This window comes from Vespa velutina, chromosome 22, assembly GCF_912470025.1.
Source record: "Vespa velutina chromosome 22, iVesVel2.1, whole genome shotgun sequence".
NCBI classification, from domain to species: Eukaryota; Metazoa; Arthropoda; class Insecta; order Hymenoptera; family Vespidae; genus Vespa; species Vespa velutina.
The window spans coordinates 3,533,449-3,540,038 of record NC_062209.1 but is presented as its reverse complement, the minus strand read 5'-3'; the positions used below and the strand labels follow the sequence as shown (position 1 = coordinate 3,540,038).

The following is a 6,590-nucleotide window of genomic DNA, read 5'->3' as shown; positions in this document are numbered from 1 at the left end:
TTCTCGCGTTTTTTCAGGGATTAGCAAGGAAAATCGATTGGTTTAAAATATTGATTATCTTCCTTCTCGGCGAGAAATTCAAAAATTTATTTCGATAACTTCGTTATAGTAGTGGTTAAAGGAACCATGGGACAAACGGTGAGTCCGATATTGGATCGATCGTAAAGAGATTGATAATCCTCTTTCGTGGGACGCGACTTTAAAGGAATCTTGGTTTATACCAAGCGAATAAGAAAAAAGAAAATAGGTTTGGAAAAGGGAGAGAGAGAGAGAGAGAGAGAGAGAGAGAGAAATAATATGCCAGGAAAGTAATTTTATCAGGCGCCGATAAGATTCTGTCGACGGATTAGCGCATCGTCAGAAGTTTTCCCCTGACAGGAAATCCGAATCCTAAATTCTGTGAGATCTTGCGCAGAGTTTCCTCCTCCAAGCGCCTTTTCTCGATCTCTCGTCCCGCTGGAAAACGTAGACATGCCGGTAGTGGATCGACCGAATGGATTAGTCGTTCGTCTAACTACCAGGAGAAACGCTTTCGAGCCATTTCGACGATCTGGATCTTAGCGAAGTCCGCTCTCGTCAAGGGAGTATCTCGTCTGATATCGTTTCAGACGATATTGCCAGTAAATCGTGCCCTTCGAGGACCGCTTGACGTACTTCTCTTCCTAGTTCCTATTAGGAACTAAAACGGCTGATGCTTTAAGACGCGATCCGAAATGAACTTTGCGTATACGCGATACTCTTTAGCTCAATCATTTTATTTACCTTTTAATCGTCTAGGATCGATTAATTCGAAACCGGCTTGGTATAAGACTTTCATGATTGCGTTTCTTATCGTGGATATATATATATATATATATACATATGTGTGTGTGTGTGTATACATATATACATATACATATGTATATATAGGCAGGTAGACGTTATCGATTGTCCAAATACGAGATAGTTTCCGAGTTATAACCAACGAACGATGGATGAGTAAAAATACTGTCCTAACGGACGATACTCGGCCTTCGAGGCTGCGGTTAACGTGGTCTTTGTCCGGAAATTGGATGATTCGATCGACCATCCCCGTATTACTCTTTAACGAAGCCGAAACACTGTAGACAAGCCTGGAGCTCGAACTTGCGCGCAAACAGGATTGGAAGATTTTGGATAATGGGTGTATCGTGAAACTCAATATCTTTGGTAACAAGCATAGATACGTTTTTCTATAAGAGTGATAACGACCGAAGAAAAAAGTATACAATACCACTCGCATCAACGTGTACCAATGTTATCGAATTGATATAGCGCACGTTTATTAAAGTGCTTTAAGATTGGAATATGAAAAATTAAATACCTTAATAATCCTACGATGTAATAACATTTTATATGAAAAATAAATTGCTAAAGAATTCATTCTCGTGACCGAACGAACGTGAATTATTCGATTATTATTTCGAAACACCGAAAACATATTATCATCAGCGAACCAATGAAAAAACAATTAATTTACGATTAATTTGCCTGGCATCATTTCGTTCGACAATGCCATATGAACATTTTTATTGGCCGAGCTATTTTTCGCAACGAGATTTCATTATCTTGCCGTCAAAACAATTTAAAAATGCCAACATAAACCACGATTGGATACCGTTGCGATCCATTAAAGTTAGCTTCAAATTGAACGCATTCTATCGGATTTCACTTGGGCACCCTCTTGACAAAGAGTTTTCCTGTTTTATCGAACGTTAAGGACATTAAGGATATATCAAATTACAAAAGAGAGAAAGAGATGGACGGTAAGAAAAAGGAGAAAGAAAAAGAGAGCAGAGAACCAAGAGTATGCAACAAAGGTTTCGTAACTGCTATTCGTGAAAACTTCGTAGAACATCCTATCTCCGGCGAGTCCGACAAACTTGAGTCAGGTTTCTTCTTTTTTCTTTCCTCTTTTTTCCTTCTTTTTCTCTTTTCTTTTTGCAGAAAGAATTACTTGAAAAGCTTTCGCGAAAGGGTACCTTCGATAAAAATGGATTAACTCGTGCTCTCTACCAGAGATGAATTTGTTTAAGCTCTCGCGTGGCTGGCTCGCCTCTTGGTTTCACTTTTAATTACTAAAACTTTTTAAACTTTTCTCTACTTTCTCCTTCTTGCTTTACTCTCAGTCGGGAAGATTAGAGCTTTCTACTTTCTCGTCCGATTATTCGTCGCAAGGACAACGAATTTATGCGTTAAGAATACACGCGGAAATTCAAAGGAAAACCATAACGACGCTTTTGAACTCTCGGCTGTGGGGAAACGGAACGGAGGGAGGTGGAGTCACTTAGAGGAACGGTTGGACTTCGTCGATTACGTAAAAAGAGCGAGACACGAAGGCTGCATCGGTAATAAGGCAAAGTTTTAATTTCGCTCGAGATGCATGGACTCCAACGAAACGAGGTAACTTGGAGAGAAACGAGAGGAAAAAAAAGAAAGTGAAAGAGAAGGAGAAGAAAAGAGAGAAGTTTAGCTCGTAACGATTCGACAGAAGGAACGAAAAGGAAGGGGAACGTCCATTTGATCGATCGTAGAAAATCGTTCAATGTACTGCAAAGGGACAGTTTATTATTCTACAGCCGTGAAGGTAGTTCGGAGCGAAGAGGAACTCTCTCCTCGAACGCTTGACTCCTCTTTTCCCTTTGGACAATTCCTCCTTGTTCTCCTTAGGCTCTTTCTTTTCTCCGAATAAGGAGAAATCTTCGTCATGCCATCCAGTCGATGGCTCGCACCACACCCTACCTAGCTAGCCCTCGTTTCGCTCGGGTTCCGTTTGCTGCGCACTAACGAGACACATCGATTCGATTCGTAAAGGCGAACTTTCTTCGAGGAAATTCGTCAGCCCTGATTAAGGCATAGAATTACGCGGCGGAGCACACGATAATGAAATTTAATCCTTCATTAAGAACTATCGCTCCTACTCTCCCCGGTCAGTTAATTATCGTCCGCTCCGAACAATCGAGTTGGTTCTAACGTTGGCTCGACGTGAATTAAAACTAAACGCCTCGCTTTTCAATTTCTATTATCTCTCTTCTCGGGACTGTAAAAAAATTTCTAAAGCCGATCCTTAATTTTCAAACGTGCCCTCTGCACATGTACCAATTTCAATCCTAGAGAATAAGGATAATAGAGTTAAACTATTGTACTTACAGTATCACGTTAGATTCGTTTCCGTAACTCATTGCCCAGTCTAATCCTGACACCGTACGACTTCACTATGGTAAGCCACAGAAGCGTCGGGAGCAACGGCAAGAGTCTCGAATTCGCCGGTGTTCGTCGTCGATTCCATTATCGGAAGACTTATCTCCGTTCGCTTGATTAGTTCCTTCCGCGGCGACGAAGAGACGAGAGCACATTCGCTGAGGATCACCGTCCCTTCACCGCAAAGCAAAGTGCCATCGCCTCTCTTTCGCGGTCCTTTTCCTTTCTAAGATCAAAAGTAAAATCATTCGGAGCTTGAATAGAATCTGAGCTATCTTCCTGGTCCTTACGAATACTTTTCGCTTCAGAACGTGTTATCCGCACTAAAGAATTTCCGTTTTTAATCGACACTTATCTTTAAAGGTTTTCTTAAAGACATCGAAATCGAGATCGATCGAGCGTTTCCATTCACTGCCTTTGGAATAGTTTATAGGATGGATTAACTTGAGAGCTTGTCGAGAAAGTTCTTAATGTAGTAATGAAAACAGAAAGAACAGGAGGGTGAGAATGTAGAGGGTGGGGATGGTAAGAGACGGAAAGAAAGAATGGAAGAGAAGGAGAAAGAGAAACAATCGACCTGCCATGATTCGGACGAGTGTGCAAAACGAAGAGAGAAGACGAGTGAGCTGAAAAACTCGAATAATGTCGACGACCATTGTTCCCCATCCGTTCTGAAGTGCATTTAATCCGATAAAAGAGCAGAGAGTCGAGTTTCTCAAAACGCTGTACACGAATTACCATCGAGCAATCCGGGTGTCTTCGTTCCTCCTCTCTCCCCTGTAAGAAGTTAAGTATTTCCCACCAGAAAAGTCTCCTTCCATCCGAAAAGAACAATCCCCTTACGTTCTTTCTTTTATCCCAATGTTTCCGATAAAGCAAGCCATCGACGGCACTTCATTATCCATTGACTTTTCAACGAGTTCGCGACTAGTCCGACAAACGATTAAGACGCACTTCGATTTAATTTTCGAGTAAGTAAGCGGTCGCGTAAGGAATCCTTTCTTGATCTAAAATATATGAGAATTACAAAATCTACTCTTTCAAATATGTAACCATACTTTCAACTTGGTTCTCACCCCATCGATGGTTTAATTAAAATATAAAACTTTTTGAATATTTACGTAAATCTAAGCTCCCCAAGAGTTTCGGTAAGGGCGGATGGAGGGGATGAAAGGAGAGAGGATAGCTCGTAAACTTCCTCGATGCCTCTTGCTTTAGACTCATGATTCTTGCAAAACTTTGACGTGAAAGCGGATATTTTAGGCGGTATAAAGAGAATCTAGACACGTAATCCTCTCCCTCTCCCTCTCCCTCTCCCTCTCCCTCTCCCTCTCTCTCTCTCTCTCTTTTTCTTCCTCTTCCCCCTTTTTCTTCCATTAAATGCAAATAAAAGAAAGACGAAAAAGGAAAAACGAGTTTGTTTGTACCGAAGGATTTTCAATTTACGATCCGTCGTCCGTACTTAAGAAGCTTTCACAGATACGGTCACAGACGAACGAATATAAACGTAAATAAGTATTTGTCATATTTATGATGGACGTCAAGTAAAGGACTTTGAAAGTTGATATCATCGAAGCAGAGTGGCGCAGTGGAAGCGTGCTGGGCCCATAACCCAGAGGTCCGTGGATCGAAACCACGCTCTGCTAAGGGAAAAAGACCACCCTATCCGCTACAAAAATTAGGGTTCTCTTTATTTTTTACAAATTTTTTTTGAAATCATCTCTCTTCATCGAATAGAGATTTTCTTTATTTAAATATACCGAATGTTGTAATCGTTGTAAAGAAAAAAGAAAAATTTATCTAAAAGTATTCTTCAAAAGTATTTCCTATCTCTGTCAATAAAATAATATTCCAAGCTTTTTACAGATATTGAACGTCGTTATAAGGTTATCAATAAATCCATTCTACTTATTCGTCGAAATTATTAATCCAGTTAAAATATAGGATCTCATTGAAGTGAATCACATTAAACGATTCGATCTTGCCGAAGTCATAAGGCGATTGCTCACAGGGCAATAATCCTTAGTGCGAAGGCAAATTGAAACGTTGGAACGTGCTGCACGTAAATTAGACCAACTGGTAGACGCGTTCCGCTTATCGACCCTTTTACCGATTAGGACGACGTTGAGGAGGTCGATGACGTTAAAGGCGACGATGAAGGCTCGAGATCGAAAAGACGCATACGCGTGGGACGACGATGAAGAGAGAGCTAGAGAGAGAGAGAGAGACCGTAAATAGATCTCGAGAGGATGCAACCCCTTTGCTCGAATCGATACCCGCACCAGCAGGCTCTCACGCAGATATTCTACTCACCCTTCGCGTCTCACTGACTTGACAATTGTGTCTCGTACGCGTGCTTCGTCCTCGTGCTCCGTCCGCGTGCCTTGTCCGCGTGCCGCCCCCGTCAAAGCACTCGCTTCAAAGGCATTACGTACGAGATTCATGGAGATACATGTACACACGCGTATACGTATGTGTGCTTCTGATTATTAGCGTGGAAATTGTAATAATAATTATCTCTTGATACGAGATCGATAACAAAGCTTTCCTTCGATCACTTTGGATCGAATTTCTTTCGAAAATAACGCAGGCTTCACCTTAGTTCTCTATTTTTTGATCCTATGAAGAAAGAATAATGTCAAAGAGAGAGAGAGAGAGAGAGAAATAGAGTAAAAAGCAAAACCACGAATATCCTGGTAAAGATAGTATGTGGATATGTACATTATATTACATTATATTGCATATGTACATTATATTATCTTTCCTAACCAGAGACAATCGATAAAAAGAGTACACTGAGTGATCAACCTGTGTCGGGCAAATATCACAAGATGCATGGCTGGTTCTTGCCCGATGCAACAATTTTTGTTACTACTTTGCTGTTCATAGAAAAATCTACTCGTACCAGATTGGTCCCGCGATCGTTCTACCTTTCTTTGTCATCGGTGCATTCTATATACTTACTTACCTAACTTGCTTGGTGTCTCCTAAAAAATATGATTGATCTAGAGCCATCCCCAACGAGCTGGAACCTTCGGTACACATAACTGGTCGAGCACACCCTTCGTCATTCTGTCTCTTTCTCTCTCCCCTTTTCACCGTCTATATATGCATATACATGCTTACATATATACATATATAAATGCACATACACACACACACACACACATATATATATATACACGAGATGCATTAAAAAACTCAAACAATGAAGCGAGTAAATAAAGCGCATAGCCGCGCTCTGTTTTGTCAGGCGTAGTGCTTGTTTTTCCTACAGCGAACGACGTGTCCACCGAGCAAACTCCTCCATTACTTTCAAGTAAGTACATTAAAATCCCTTCCGTATTCCTCCTCTTTCCCGTTTGCTTCCC

At 41.0% G+C, this 6,590-nt stretch overlaps 1 non-coding gene across 1 annotated transcript; it reads left to right on the top strand.

Moving 5' to 3' along the window:
• Window positions 1-4,793: 4,793 nt before the first annotated feature.
• Window positions 4,794-4,865, top strand: Trnam-cau. The gene has a single exon. It is a non-coding gene; the product is annotated as a tRNA-Met (tRNA).
• Window positions 4,866-6,590: the final 1,725 nt, after the last annotated feature.